Source organism: Diadema antillarum, unplaced genomic scaffold (assembly GCF_040938485.1).
Source record: "Diadema antillarum isolate AM-2024a unplaced genomic scaffold, OU_Dant_1.0 seq00002221_RagTag, whole genome shotgun sequence".
Classification (NCBI taxonomy): Eukaryota; Metazoa; Echinodermata; class Echinoidea; order Diadematoida; family Diadematidae; genus Diadema; species Diadema antillarum.
In genome coordinates, this window is record NW_027272855.1 from 16,988 (window position 1) to 33,974 (window position 16,987).

A 16,987-nucleotide genomic window follows, 5' to 3' on the forward strand; every position below is an offset into this window, starting at 1 on the left:
AGACAACTTGCAAGGTAAGCCTAGAACTACTGAAAGTACCCACTTCAAACTGTACATTGTAATTTGCAAATTACATGAATGACATTTGATTTTACAGAGATTATCAAGACTACAAATTAGTCATGGTACATGTGCATGTATGCTACATCAAGGTCGCAAGCTAGAATTCGCACATTTTTTTTTTCATTTGATAAAAAATATTGACCAGAGTATTACAAATGGGCTAGAAATAGAGTGTCAGTATACTGTATCTGTATGTGTAGACATCATGAGGACAGTGTTAATGCATGACGGAATCCAAATTAAGACACACTAATTGTAAATTGGTAATTACTTTTATTTGTCTTATTTTAGCTTTTGTTAGGTATCTGAACCAGGAAAGTACTCACTTAGAAGTCTATTTCATTTGTTACAAGTTGTAGTCTGATTTGTGGAACTGAATATGACACTATGCTGAAATTTAAAGTCATTCCCATGAATACACTTGTGCACTAAAGACAAATGTCCCATACGTAAGTTGAGCAATGTCCCACACGTAAGGTGTACTTTCGTTAATTAAACCAACTTCATGAAAATATGCGCCATTCTTTTGCAGTGAAACTTTGCTGAAAGATACTTCAGTATTGTACCTTTCTTCACTTCTAAACAGAACTTGATCAGTAAGGTACTTTCAGAGAATTTTCAATTCAAACTTTATTTTGAAAAATCTAGTTTTTCTCTGGTCCCATATGTAAGTTGCCATATTTTTCTTAATAAAATAATTAACCCAAGGTCAAATGGCATCAAACTTAAACACAATATTCTTCTCAGGGCTACCAGTCCTCCTGATGATAAACAGTAAAATCCAAGTGCTCCTTCATTACTTTTCAGAGGTTTGAAATCTCTGAATGTCCCATACGTAAGGTGCGCGATATCTTGGACTTGCCCAATAATAGATATAATCACTATTTTCCCCACTAAATCATAGCTGCAGATGGTTTTAATAGTCTAGAAACATTTTTATCGTAACTATTGTTCACATTTTATATTATTGAACAATACTTAATATTGATTACACTGATTCAATTTTTTTACATCACGGGGGTTGGTTGTTTCTATCTCTAACTCACATTTTAGAACTACTTGTACATGTATTTTGAAGTGCCAAAGCTGGGGTTTTGTTTTATCAGCAAATGGTAAATTGTGCCTTTTAAAAAGGTAACAGCTCATCTTCTACATGCTGGCACAATTACCGCTTTATCACTGGTCCACGTGTACTCTAAACTTGGTGAGAGATGGAGTTACAAATGTACTAATGACTGGCACTTCAGACAATGACCATTTGAACTGATTTGCACTTTCTATCCACTTTTACATGATCGAATGGCATGTAGACCTACGTAGTACATGAAATGACTGGTGAAAGGCAACTCACTTCATCCAGAAGGCATAATTGTACTGTGATAGTCTTTTGAATTCACACAGTATTCTAGAAATTTCAATAAAGATGCACATCACATCAACAAAGCTTTGATATCATCAAAGGTCATCCAAACCCTCATACTGTCGAAGTGGAAATTTTCGTAGTGTTGAAATTTTTGCATATTTTGTGCATTTCATGCAACCAGAAACTAGCGTAAAAATAAAAGCATGCAAATATTTTTGCTTGCCATACAATGTCTGTATGTTCCAATAGCTGACGTCTTGATCCTGCGTAATTAAAAACAGGCTGTACGGTACTCGTCTTATATCCAGCCGAGCACAAAAAATTACTCGCGCAAAAATATCCCCTTTTGCAGTATATCGCAATTTTCGGTCAAATTTTGATTTTGCGATTTCCAGTCATTTCGAGAGTGGACATTCCATTATTACACATATTGTAAAAGTTTCTAATTTTTACAGTTCTTGTCGAGGTGAGGATTTAGCTTTTAACGTTTTTCGAGATATTCAGAAACCACTCTATGAGATGTCAAAGAGCATGCGATTCTAAGGGGTATCAAAAGTTTATTTGATGAAAATCCGTTTTGAAATGGCTGAGATATCCAAAAACAAGGTGAAACAAAGAAATCCTAATAAAGTGGTGGCATGTCGCCTTTTATCATTATCACTTTTTGGGATATCTCAGCCATTTGCAAACCAATTTTCATCAAATAAACGTTGAATCCTTCTTAAAATTACATGTTCTTTCATACATTTCATAAAGGTTTCTCATTATCTCACTTAAGAATGTTCAAAACATGACTCCCCATCTCAACCAGTACTGTACAGTCCCTTTAAGATGTATTTTTGTGTAATTATGACATAAATAGAGTCTTGTCATTTCATTTTGTTCATTTCCCCATACATGTACTGTAGGCAGGTGTGTTAAAAAGCAGCGATATGCCATCCTCTCCTATTCAGATGACCAAAAACACAGTGCACGTGGTCAACCAAACTGTCATATTGTACGCAGAATGTTTCCTGAGGTTTTTATTTTTTGCGAATATTGTGAGTCAGGTGCTGTTTGCAAATTTAAAGATGCATGGAAATATTGACTATGATCCCGATACAAATGTGCAGGAATGCCCAGTTCAAAAAATTTGTATGAGTGAGATTTTCATGACTCGGCATCTCGGCGAGCGAATGTGCGCGCGAGCGAGGGTGTGGGAGGGGTTTTTCCACCTGTGGCCTCCCACAGTAGGGAGCTTTTTCAATTTTTAGCTCTTAATGGTGCGATCAGGTGCATACTTAAGTGGCTATTTTTTACTTATTTTGAAAGACAAAAGGAAAATATACCTTCAATTGAAACTATTACTTTAATCTTTTGAGCTATGCTCCTTATTATAGGCCCAAGTTGCAGACTTTGCCCGATGCGTGAGAAAAATGGGTGCCATGCGTGAGATCGTGAGACAGACCCTAAATGCTTGAGTCTCACTCAGAATGCGTGAGACTTGGTAGTACAATGTATATGGCTGAATGTGACATGCACATATCTACATGTGGGCAGTTCCAGCGTTACGGACATTACATTTCAGACAAAATTTGCAACTTCAAAAGGTCATTAAGATAACAAAATATTTTCATTCTGAACTCATACAATGGAATCACTCACATATGAGGCTAAATCATAAACAGTGAAAATTTCAATCCATTTCACCACATCATATGGCACTTACTGCATAAAATGTTGGCCGTTACGGACATTACATTTTTTGGACATGACTTTTTGCATGCCTATACAATCATTGAAAAGTCTGTGAGTTTGAGCACATAATTAGACCAATGTAGGAATAAATTGAAAGGTAAAGAAATGTTAAAAGAAAATAAAATCAAATCTAGTGAAATAGATGGCACATGTACCTCCTAGAGCCATAATTGTGGCGTTACGGACATTACATTGTAAGCGTTACAGACATTACAGATTTGTCCACTTTCATTAAGTGGCAGGAGTCACATGCAAGTATTAATATTTTCATCCTTTTCACTTGGATGGTAATCAATACACAATGGACAATGCTACTTTATAGCCCTTTCATGAGATCTTTTATTTCAGGAGTTGCCAATTTGAGGACTATTTGTTCAGTATGGACCCCTACTTTAACAATTTGTTGACTTTTCTATCATATTGGAATTTAATTAACTTACTTGATGTCTGCAATACAGTTGTGATCTATAAATAACATATTACATCAGCCTTTTGACTTCCTATTATGATATTCAAACTTTTAATTACTCAAAATGTAATTTTAAAGAAATGTTACGGACATTACACTTTTTATTCACATCTACATAGCCATCACTGAGCATACCTCTGCACGAATAAACAACTTTTATTTTAATCAAAACTAATGCATAATCAAAATCGAATAAAATAATGGTTCAACAAATGCTCAGTATATGTATTTTTACACAATGAATGTTCAGTTTTACTTTCCTTTTTCCCCCTACAGTTTGTTGAAGTACAGCAGTCTTTTCCAGGGTCACAAAAGTCTGTTTTGGAGAATATTGTTTATTCTGCTTCCAAATCAATCACCTTGGAAGCAAGAAAGGTGTTCTTGACCAATTGTTGGAGAGGGTCTAATACTATGATTCCATCCCGTTCTAAAAATGGCTCTCCTTCACTACACTCAAAGAAATATTCATGGATCCCTGTGTTTTCAGAAATTTCATAATCAATGAACTATCCTCATTACATAAAGTCCAACCTCAATTATCCAGCATTGCTCTATTATCCAGATATCGACTGGAACATGATTTTCTTTGCATAATTCGGTGCAAAATATGACTAAAAGTACATAACACTTTTTTATTCTTTACAAAGTAATTGTGATTCAGGACATAAACGTTAATCGCTATGGTACAACATTATATTTCTACCAACCAAAATACTGTTGCTAGAAGGAATAATGAGGAAGTGTATTTCATTCACATTCCATTTGATTTCCACATTGAATAATAAAACATGAAATTTTCATGTAAAATATAATATTGAATAGTCAATTAAAAATACCCTACACAATTTGCTTACAAGTGTCATGCGTGAGCATATCTCCCTTATCCAGCAATATCATTTTATCCAAATGGCTACCGTTCACGACATGGTTAGATTGAGGTTGGACTTATTTCCTTAACAGACAAGTCAGACCACAACTGACCATATACATTGTGTAAAAGGCCTTGTCCAGAGATGTTTTTGACTGTTTCTCTTCTTTAACAATGTTTTAATATACATTCTTGCCATCATAGTATAATTACTCAACTTGATATGCTGTTGCTGTAAGATAGCTTGCACACGTATTTCGTGGTAGAAATACATGTAAGTACTGTAGACACAAGAAATTACATTGTAGAGGAATGCAGATTAGTCAAAACCTTGTTGCAACACTACACTTGTTGCTGAGTAAAGTCCCAAATCAATTTTCATGCAAGGGCTAGAGCATTCATTGTGACAGATATCAATATTGCAGGGTAGAATCCAAACAATTCCCAACAATCATATGTAGCTAATACTTTTGCCACAAATGTGTAATGTCCGTAACACATTGGTTATGTAATGTCCGTAACGCTTTTTAAAAGGAATTATGCAGGTTCCCGAAAAACTGTGTGGATATGTCATGTGATATCACGTTTTAGCTTTGCGTTTGAATTTAGAACAAAATTAGACCAAAACACAGTGTGTTACAAGAACTTTTACATCTAAAGCGTTACGGACATTACACTTAGAAAGAGGTGGAAATTCAAAAAATTGAAACGCTCATCTGGTAAAGAAAGAATTATTTTCTTTTGATACCAAGAAGGATGATGTAGAAACGAGTCATCAGCGTTATCACAGCATAAAAATGGTTGCCTGAAAGTCATTTTATAGGGAAAATTTCTACTTCAGAAGAATTACATGCAAATCATACTGAATTTTTCTGCAATGTCTTAGAAAAAACACATGATTTCAATACCTAAAAAATTACATTTTTTTCAAATTGTACCAATTTTTTTTATCATATCAGTTTGATATGACCCTTCCTGAATACTTTCCAGGGTAAAACAAAGTTGTTTCTTGATTTTCATTTTTCCACCCTCGGGTAACATTTTTCACGGAATTGCCCATGTACATCATACTCTGTTCAGTACTGGACTCTATGATCACGAATTTAACCACTCGCAGAATCATTGGGGAAGTCCACATTCGCAAAAACTTAGACTCATTATTAATCATTATATGGTGTATACAGTATCCTTGAACTGGCCACAAACTGTAATTACAAGAAGGTTGTTCCTATCTCATATTGTTAAGTTCTATTATGATTTTGTAGTTTCGTGAATCGGTTAACTAAACCTTTCTCAAATGGGGGATACGCAATAAAATATGTGTTTAATCTATAAAGTGTAATGAGGACAGCATGGCAATTTTTGACGGCAAATACCCCCAGAATGTGACGGATTAAACTCTGTAAAGTTCAACCTGGTTGTTCACTTGTCTTTGAGTGTTGTTGTATTCTTCCACACAGGGTCTCAGGTTACTGTGCATTCTTACACCATTGAGGACTACAACTTTGGCACTGGGCCTGAAACTCCAGGCCTTCAAATACTATTGATACTTGGACTATGATTTTGCCCCAGGAAATCCAGGTGAACTTGAACCCATCAATAAACGGAAGGCCTATTGAGCATATTTGGTACTTTGATCCCTTGCTGCAGAGGATTATTAAACAAATACAATCACCAGGTTGAGCAAACTTAAAAGCCATGTGGAATTGAAGTGCTATTGTACAGTGTAGCTGTACATAGGGAATCGATAATTGCTGCAAGGAACGTGTGTGTGTTTTGATATGCAGATCTAGCATCCAAACATTCAAAGATTTCTTGACTTTTACTGAGGACCCTGAACCTACTAAGACCAATAAGTGTTTATCCAGGGGTCATCATTAATATCTGATAAATGGAATCCTTACAACAGCAGCTTCCACTGCATATTTATATGATCTATAGAGTACCATTTAACTTTTGGGAACAGTTCACCAGTTGTTGTGTAAATGGTTAGTTTGCTTTGTTTTTTTCTCTGTGTCTCCCTCCTGTTAAGTTGAATTGTTTATTTTGTTGTCAAGTTTGATACATCTGTACAACAAATACGGTTTAATAGTCTTTGGACATTTATTTGGTGTTATAATTAAACCAAAATTGAATTGAATCGAATTGAATTGACACATTTTATATAGGCCTATATTTTTCTTTTCATAAATCAGTACAGTTGAGTCCCACGGTAAGGCAGAAAATCTCAATTTCTACTATGGGAAGATGTACACGTGTATATCATAACCGTAATACAGAGTTGTGTACATTGTACACAAGTACCGTAATACTTGAGGGATTAACAAAAAGCAATACAGTACATACAAATTTGTACATTGAATGCTAAAAACAGCAAAGACAAGTTAATGCTCCAAAATGAGCTTAATGTTAAAACACACACACACACACACACACACACACTTCACGCCTTGATGTCATTTAAAGTTACACAATGATGTACCTGTAAAAGAGTTGAGTAGAATTTTCCTTTTTTCAATACAAAACTTTAATAGTCTAAATTGAATTAATATTCCTGTTGTTCTGAAATTTGCTGGTACATGTATGTGTACGTGCAGGAGTAGAGCAGGAAAAACAAAGCTTTGAGGGAAAAAATAGTGAAAGAGGGGAAATTTGCATTCAGGATCGCATTGTGCATTGTGAAGGATATAGTTGTTAAACCATCTGTGGTTTTGGGTTTTGTTTTTGTTTTTTTGGAAAAAAAACCCAGAAATTCAGTGAATGTGCAAAGCAGAAATCATTATTAAACTACATGTGTACATAGTAGCATAGTGTACTGAGTGTGATGAATGCAAAACAAGCATGATGAGCAGAGGGGTGAGCGACTATTAAAGCATGTCGGTAATAAACACAGTGTTGTAGACTGTGAAGCAAATGCTACAATGTACAGAGTGTTACTATCCAAAGCATGCATGTATTTTGATGAGTGTAGAGTACTGAGTAGGATGAATGCTGTACAATCTTTAATGAATTCACGGAGAGGAATGAATGTAAAAGAACAAAATAGATGGCATGCATGAAGTGAGGCATGCAAAAACATCACGATGAGTATAATGTGCAAAGAGGGATGAATGTTTTGCGATCATGATGGCGTTACTTTAAAGGTCCTGTTTACCTTTGGGAGCAGTGTTTTAAAAAATGTTTAAGATATCTGATGCATACACTGTATACAGTGTGTAGGTTTGTTGTATTCGCAAAACATTCTACCATAACATTTTTGCAATAAAGCCTAACGAAGATTTAAGGAGATATCAGTATTTTCTCATTAAACCGTAACTGTAGACCGTAGTATGGAAACATTTTTATTATAACTATTGGTCAGATTTTGTGTATTTAACAATTACTTATTAAACATCGATTGTAAAACGGATTCAAACTTTTACAGTGGTTGTTTCTATCCCTAACACTCACATTTTAGAACTATTTTAAAGCACTCCTAATGCTGGGTTTTTGTTTCTTCTGCAATGATGGTAAAGTGTATTGTATAATGCCTTTAAGCACAGAGCAGGATGAATACAATCTTGACAATTAAACTGATGTCAAAAGTATTTAAGTGGATACTACAAGTTGTAGCAATCCTGATGAGTTTAAAGTGTACTGAGTGGGAAAATAATAGTTTTTATGGTCGTCTCTCTTCAAAGTAGCCTTTTCAGTATCACCAAGATTGTATGCTGCACTATTTAAAGAGGGCACTGCCATTATTATACCAGCTAGAGTTGTCAGATATCCATTTTACTGGGTGGAGAGGGACATTTTGAGGAAAAACATCTTGTCCATGGACGTAGGCATTTGATGAGATTTCAATTCGAGACCTCCGATTGACAGTCAAGACTACAATAGTATCCACTTTGCCACAGTGCTTCCACAACTGGATGGATGTTATTAATCAGCAAATCATGATGAATTCACAAAGTGGACTGAATGCTACAAGAACATTTTGTACAATGTAGATACAGTGGTACTGGTTGAATGAATGTTTAATCATGAATCTGGTGTACCGAATGGAATGAATGTTGCCCGAATTGAAGATAACATACATGTACGGAGTGGATTGAATGCTACCAAGACATTTTAATTCTTCTTAAAAAGTCAAGCACGTTTAACCCTGTGTCTGCCAGCCGTGGGTTACCGCTGCCTTCAAAGTGTACAATACACGGCAGGATAAATACTTCAAGATATGTGATATTACTGGTAAGTGTCGTGTGAATGCCAGGTTTAATACGATCGCTGTTTTGCATGCACACTGGAGCGTTTTCTTTGGCAATTTACAATGTACTCTGTACAGTGATGTCTGGAAAACTACTGTGTATTTTGCCAAAAAATAGAGATTACTCTAATACTCGTCCAAATCCCTATTGTGTCACCATTGCCTCTCTGATCACTGAGGCACAGTGCTACACATACGTCACTCAAGGGAACTTCCTACATTGTAGCTTTAAATACAGAGCACTGCATTGGACATCAAGTTTGGACGGATTTAATTGAAAGCTGATCTGAAAAAGCTTGACTACTTGAGAACAAGCTACATATTATTAAAGTGCTGTGGGCATTTAATAAGAGTTCAAGACAAGATACAGCATGTATATTTTGATCTTAATTCAATATTTGCAAGTACTCGGTACCAATGGTAATAGTATTTGGGAAAGAGTTCATAATGTTCTGAAAAAGCTTGATTACTATTCAAACAAGAGACCCGGGGGTCACGCGCTCACCTGAGTATCGCAAGTTCACCTGCCATACATTCTTGCAGACTCTTACCTGAGAACATTGGAAACTTGTGGTGGGGGTACATGTAGCTTTGAGAATGGGGGCATGGTGTCCATTTACATATTCCATCACACTGGTAAAAATACCTGCCAAGTACACTGTACTTTATAGAACGTTGGATTATGCAGCTTGCGAAAAAAGACTTAAAGCCCTATCACTTTTGATTAGAACTAGAGAAAAATATTATTTAATATTCATTAATTTAAGAGGATTGGACCCCCCTGGGGCCCCTAAGGAAGCATGGTGCCTATTCAAACACTTTGAGATTTTATCCCTATGGGAATGCTACTTGACAAGTTTGGTGAAAATCCATTATGTTGTTTTCAGCAAGAAGATGAAAATTTGGGCACGCATTTGGACCCCCCCCCCCCCCATCCCATCCCGCTTCCTTGGGTCCCAATGGGGTGGGGGGAGGGCACCCCTGATTCTCCCATAAACAAACTTGAAACAACAGTCAGCAATATACTGACTCATTGTATTAACTTAGCTCAATCACTTCCAGTTCTAGAGAAAATCTGTAAAGATTCCTTACAGGAGGGGGGACCCCTGGGGCCCCCCAGGTGGGGCATGGTGCCCATTTGATGGAATTGAGATTCTATCCCTCTAGGGATGCTACCTGCCAAGTTTGGTGAAAATTAGTGGAAGGGTTTTCAAGAAAAAGATGAACATTTACCATTTCGGTCCAAATTTAGGCCCCCTGGGGCCCCCCAGGTGGGGCATGGTGCCCATTTGATGGGAATGAGATTCTTTCCCCCTAGGGATGCTACCTGCCAACTTTGGTGAAAATTCATTATGGCATTTGGTGATAAGCACAATCAGGGTATGCAATCATGACTTTCTCACTTTAAAAAATTGTAACTTCTAAAAGAATGCACCAACTGACTTAAAAATTCACATGCAGTACTCATACTAAGACATCAGTAATCACATGTGGTAAGACAATAGCTAATTTCTTCTCATTTACTGTTAATTATTAAATATTAATTACCAAAAAGTCCCCAAAAACCCACGTAATGCGTCAAAAAAAGCGTTTTATAACTTACGTAAAATCAAGATTTGAGGTCCATATTTTAAGTCTACCCCTATGTGTTTAGTATCAAATTATGGATTTTTTCCCGGCATTGCTTGCATGCAATAAAAAACAGTGGTTCTTTCAGTTGGAGAAAGTTATGAGGTCTGAAGTCCCGTCCTGGTAGGAGTGTAATGCTGGCTTATTTTGTGACATTGTGACCTTTTAACCCATGCTGTACAGCTATACATGGAGAAACAGCTTATTGTTCTGCTTTCCCTGAAAGTACTGAAGACACACTATAATATGGTGTGCTGTTTGCCAATAAATGTTCAGCCAGTTTTGAGTTTTGGGCCATTTTCAAATGCTGAGGAAAATAAGTGCAGCCATTTTTCAGTATTTTCAGTGAGGTATATTGACTACTTAAAAGAATCTTTTCCCCTTTAAATATTGAATATCCTTGTTTTTTTAACCATGAATTGTACATATGTAGAAATCTATTGTGTGAAAATTTTAGCAAATTTGAGCAATAGGAACTTATTTTTGTATATTTTTACAAATTGCTGAGTATAAAAAAGACCGATCCACCCCCATGTTATACTGCATAAAGGTCATATGATAAGTGTTCAGTGTTCATATTTCAATGCTTGTTCAATTTTTAAAGATATCATAAGCAAAAACATAGTATTTTGGCTTAATATGTCATTGTTTGAGTGTCACAGCTTGGATATCAACTCAAGTCATCATAAATCTCACATTCATTCTTCTATCTGTGTTTACAAATATGAGAATTGATCCAAACACTGTGCGCACATTGAAGGTCAAACTGCACAGATAATTTTTTTATGAAAAATATCATATCTTCCAAAGTACCAGCCCTAATTTCATAAAAAATTGTAATAATGGCCACTATATGTCTGTTACCTATTCCTGAAAGTTTCGCCTCTTCACTCTTTGGCAAAAGTGAAATATGATAAAATATGTAAAAGTGGTTTTATTTGAATTCAAAATAATGCCTACAAAATTGATCATCCATTTCGAGACGTGAAAATATGAAATTTATTCATATTTTGTGATATGTCATGGCTATGTGCTGGTGGTGAATGAAACCTTGGGATATTTATCAGGAATAGATCTAACAGCAATATCAGATGAAAAAAACATTCTCCTTTTTTTAAATGAATTTTTCCAATATATTAGTCATTTCAATGTAATTCGACACCCCTAATTAAAATGCTAATTTATGTGCAGTTTAATGCAAAATTTTGACTCTTTCTTTACATGAAATGAAAATTTGAACACTCAGCTACAACAAACAGCAAAAAAAGCATTTTCACCAAGTTTTTTCATTTTTCCCCTGTTACACAATTGCATACCCTGATTGTGCTATTGACCATTTTCAAGAAAAAGATGAAAATGTACAATTTGGGCCCCATTAGGACCCCTCCCCACCCCCCTCCCCTGGGTTCCAAGGGGGGCACCCCTGATTCCGCCATGAACAAACTTGAAACTACAGTCATCAATGTACTAATTCATAGTATTACATGTATAATATAGAGTATATTCTCACTCTAGGCGCACTCGTCTTTCATTATCCGTTATCTTTACACAACCACACAAAAAAAACTAGCCGGAGATGCAGCTTTCTCTTCTTGTGCTCCTAGGCTGTGGAATAAGCTCCCTCCTCTTCTCAAATCTTCACCCACACTCGATCATTTCAAACAAAACTTGAAGACTTATTTATTTTGATGTCCCTCTATGTGCACTGGACTTATACTGTCACTGCCTGGTATTTTGTATACATTCATCTCCTATGGCGACCAGGGATGACATGTCATAGCGCTTTGCATCCGGTGGAAAAGGCGCTACATAAATGTCTACTATATTATTATAGTATTAACTTAGCTCTATCACTTCTGGTTCTAGAGAAGAAGATTTTTTAAGATTCCTTAATTTTGGGGGGTTTGGGCCCCTCTGGGGCCCCCCAGGAGGGGTATGGTGCCCACTTGAACAAATTGAGATCCTTTCCCCCTAGGGATGCTACCTGCCAAGTTTGGTGAAAATCGGTCAAGGGGTTCTCAAGAAGAAGATGAAAATGTAAAAGTTTACGCTCGACGGACGACGCACGACGGACGCCGGAGGAAGAGCGATCGCAATACCTCACTTGAGCTAAAAATATATTGACAAATATTGGTGGGAGCATCATTTTGATCTCCCATGACTCCACTTCTGTGCATGTCGTACTCAGTTAACAGGGCCGGCGGAGCGTTTTCAAAAGTGTGGGGGCCCACTTCCGGGTTTCATGAGCTAACAATTAAAAAAAAAAAAAAAAAAAAAAGGTCCCCAGCTCATCTCTCCCCTTCCATTTCCGGGTTTCTTCAGCTGACAAGCAAAAAAAAAAAGGTCCTCAGCTCATCTCTCCCCTTCCATTTCCGTTTTTTTTTAAAAAAGGTCTTCAGTGAAAAAACATAACCTTACCGCGCTCACACTTCAAAATTTCCATCTATTTCTATTTAGTGCCACTTAAAGCTGTACATACTTCAGGGTCAAAAAAAAAAAAGTGTGGGCCCCCCCCCCCCTCGACATTTCGCACGATTACTCTGCAACACGCAATGCTCTCGCCGCGATGCTCCATGACTTTTTTCTTTTGAGTTTCCCACACATTTTGACACCAAATTTGTGACGCCTGGGGGTACGGTTCTGAAGTTACATGACTTTTTGTACATGCACGTGAGGCCAAAAATGGCTAAAAAATGTGATTTTGTGTACAAAGTCAGTGCAAATTGAGTTTTTTCACATGGTTCATATAAATATGCTTATTTTTACTCTCAATGGCTAAAATTAGTTTGTTTTAGGAGTATTATGCTTCAAAAAGTGTCTGTGACAAATTTTGTTACAAAAAACAACAGAAACAAAAGGTCGAAAAAACAAAGAAATACATTAAAAATTCATGAAACAATAAAATAAATAATTAATTTTGATACCAAATTTTTTTTCAAGTACATTTGCTAAGAATGCCACAAAGAATAATTATACCAAAAATGAGCACTTTTAGAGCTTTATTTACTGATTTAGATGAAAGATTCTGATTTCTCGCATAAATTATCATAATTAAATCAAAATAAAATAAAAAAAGACTATTTTCTAAAATTTAAAAACACGATCTTGTAGATTACATCGCACACTACCATTGTGCAAAGTTCCGCGACGATCGCGCGATCCACGGCCGAGATCTTAGGGGGGCCCTTGAGGCCCCCCCCCCCCCAGTCTTTCGAGCTACCAAAATAGCCCAGTCTTTTTAGGGTTAATGTATTTCTTAGTATGACGCACGAAAGTGTGGGGGCCCGAGCCCCCACAGCCCCCACGGTTCCGTCGGCCATGGTTAAGTACAGGCCAAATAAGAAGCAGTGATTGGGAGTTACAGGCCAACGCCTTCTTCCTGTATACCAGTACATGATGATGATGATGATGATCATTGGTATTACAGTTGTATGTACACACTGTCTGTTTTCAAATTTGGATGTACAGCAAATATGGTTTAGTCTTCAGATTTTTATTGGGTATTTTTTTTCCCCATACAACAGAAATTTAGTGCAATTCAATTCAGAGTAGAATGAACACTGGGATATCACACACGGCGAGTTCAAATTGGAATGCATAGAAATCAAGATGAATGCAGTGCACTGAACAACAGAGCTGAAAATTCTATGCTAAAATAATTCATCCTGAGATATGCGGCATATCTTGTCCACATATGTTTGCAGATGATACCAGGTGAATATAAAGGTAGTGATGGTTGGCTTTTATCATTTAACACATTAGAAAAATGTTATCATATTTTATCACTTGATATAAAATCTGTATATCAAAATATAATATTTTGTCATTTGATATTACAAATCCATACAATTTTATATTTTATCATTTGATATATAAAATGTTATATTTTATCATTTAATATACAGTTGTAACTCTGTTCATATTGTAAAAATATTATCATATTTTATCACTTAACATTAAGAAGCATGACTCACCGTTGCTCTGTAGTGCTGTGAGAAAAATTGATGGACGTATCTCTTGATGACGCTCGTTTTGCCGACCCCAAGATCCCCAATGACCAGCACCTTGTAGAGATGCTCTCTCTTCTCGCCCGCTGCAGTCTAAGGAGGTAGAGTGAGAGAGAGGCCATTACAAAGCTCATTAAAAATGAGTTCTTAAAGGGAAACATTACCCTTGACATTATACTGTAAAGTGGAAATTTTCGTGGTGTATAAATTTTCCCTCATTTCGCATGACCAGAAACCAGCGCAAAAATAAAAAGACGCAAATATTTTTGCACGCCATACAAAATGTATGTTCCACTAAAAACAATATGTCTTGATTTTGCGGGATTAATCAGCACATCTACACCACAAGTAGCACACCTGGGCCAAGTACACACACAAGTTTGTTTGTTTGTTTGTTTGTTTGTTTGTTTGTTTGTATGTTTTGTTTTGTTTTTTACTTGGGGCATCTACACCATGTAAGAAGGACCATATGGACAGACAAATGGCGAATGTCCAGTGGTGTACACAATGTACATCATACAAACTTGTAGCCTGTACACACAGACAGACGGACTGACGGGCAGTCCACGAACATACACTAATGCCCCGAGTGCCCTTCGGATGGAGGCATCAAACCTTGAACAAAGAGACCTCCTGTACAAAACACATTGTATCCATAATTCAACAGCACTCAGTGATTACATTCCATACTGTGTGATGCACATTGCACAGCTTTTCTCTACACCACAGAACATCTGGTGCCTGTCATTACCAACAGCAAGATGCCTGTACATATATACAAACATAGTTTTGTTTTGCTTTTGTTTATTTCATGGTAATGAAATTCATTGTACATACTTTTTTTAGTGTGCACTAATACTAGTATAATATGATTTATATCCCTCACAAAATGCATCTCGTCCTCTGATTGGTCGAGAGCACTGTAAACAACAAAACATAATTCTACCATACAAGTGCGCGAAAAAGACTATACTCCCTAGGGAAATGGTAAAAACTATACCACGCTGGTGATTTTCGCGCCTTTTTTGCTTCGCGTCGCGACGCGAAATATTTCACGTGTAAATGAATGGGTATCGCAGCACCTTCGCTTCGCGAGAGATTTCATGTACAAATGAATGGGTATCGCGGCGCCTTAGATCACTGCACTTCATTCGCGAGAACCACAAGGCACGCATACACTCAATGCGACACGGGTTACGTTAGAGAGACTCAGACTCAGACTCTTATAAAGCCCTCATTCTACGTTACAACAGAGTATGCGATATCGTAGATCTATAATTAGACAACAATAAGCACGCTAGGGTTCTTCGACGTATCGTAGGCCTTTGGGGAGTTCATGCTTCGCTGTTTGAAAGTTGGTCTCGCAGTTCACTATTAAACTTGAGCGACCCACCCAAAAGATGTTGACAAACGAAACTGCAGTAGATAGTAGGCCTGCTCTAACGTTAGCGCTAGTTAAGCCTAACGTTAGTTCTACCTGTCTAACAGACAGACTCAGACTCCGGCCCTATTTCCCGTAATCTCATTCCTAATACTAGTAATTATTTTTTAGAGTGTCTAACGAGTAAGTTAGAGTCTAACTTGTTCACTGTTTACGTTAGAACACCGTACGAATCACACGAATTTACAGTGGCACTCGATGCTTTAATTGCTAGAATTTTTCCAGTGCCTAATCTAACCTTATACGCTGTTACTGAATGCTACCCAAATTTACAATGTATACTTGCATTTTAACAGGAAGTGATAGTCCATATTCATGTACAGACATGACAGCTAGGTAGAAAGACGACAGAAAACACAATCAACTGCAGCTCACAGTCACATCGTTGATCAGCTCGAGCACGCACATCGCCGCACTGGCAACCGAACGTACTTGTTGACAGATCGGATAGGCGTATTGCATAAAAGCGCGTAGTGAGTTTGCAATATGCGCATGTTTACCAGTACGTTGTACAGCAATGCACCGAGTACACTTCGGCGGCTGAGCGCGCATATTGTCTCTTCATAGTACGCGTACACGCTGCCCTCCTGCTGAGCTGCTTTCCCGAGCGTGAATGACTAGTCAATCTTCTTGAAAAGTAAAGCAAGATGCCCTTTAAAAAGAGGTAAATTACAGAATACCAGCAGTCGAATACTTTTAAATTCATTGGGAGGGATATAAAACAAATATACCAGGCCAATTTTTCGAGGCACCGGTTGAAACTATGTGCCTTCGGTGACTTCAGTAGCACTATTTTCTTCGGGGCTGCGCCCCTCAGAAAATAGTGCTACTGAAGTCACCTCATGCGCATAGTTTCAACCAGAGCTTCTCAGGCCTGGTATATTTGTATACTATAAGTTCCCTTTCGATTTCACAAGTCATCTTTAAGGTTGAACATGGATTAGATCATACTGAAAACACTTTTAGATTGGTTAGATTGCTTTCCTCTACCAGTATTTCTTTTCTTCTTCTTTTTTTTAATTGCCTGTTTAATATCTACCTGCCTTCACTTGAAGCTCAAACCCAAACTTATCACAAACATAACAATGTCCTTGTATTCTGCAAGTTGTCATGACAATGTACTTGTTGTAGCCACAAGGATGTAAATATGCCACAATGAACTGA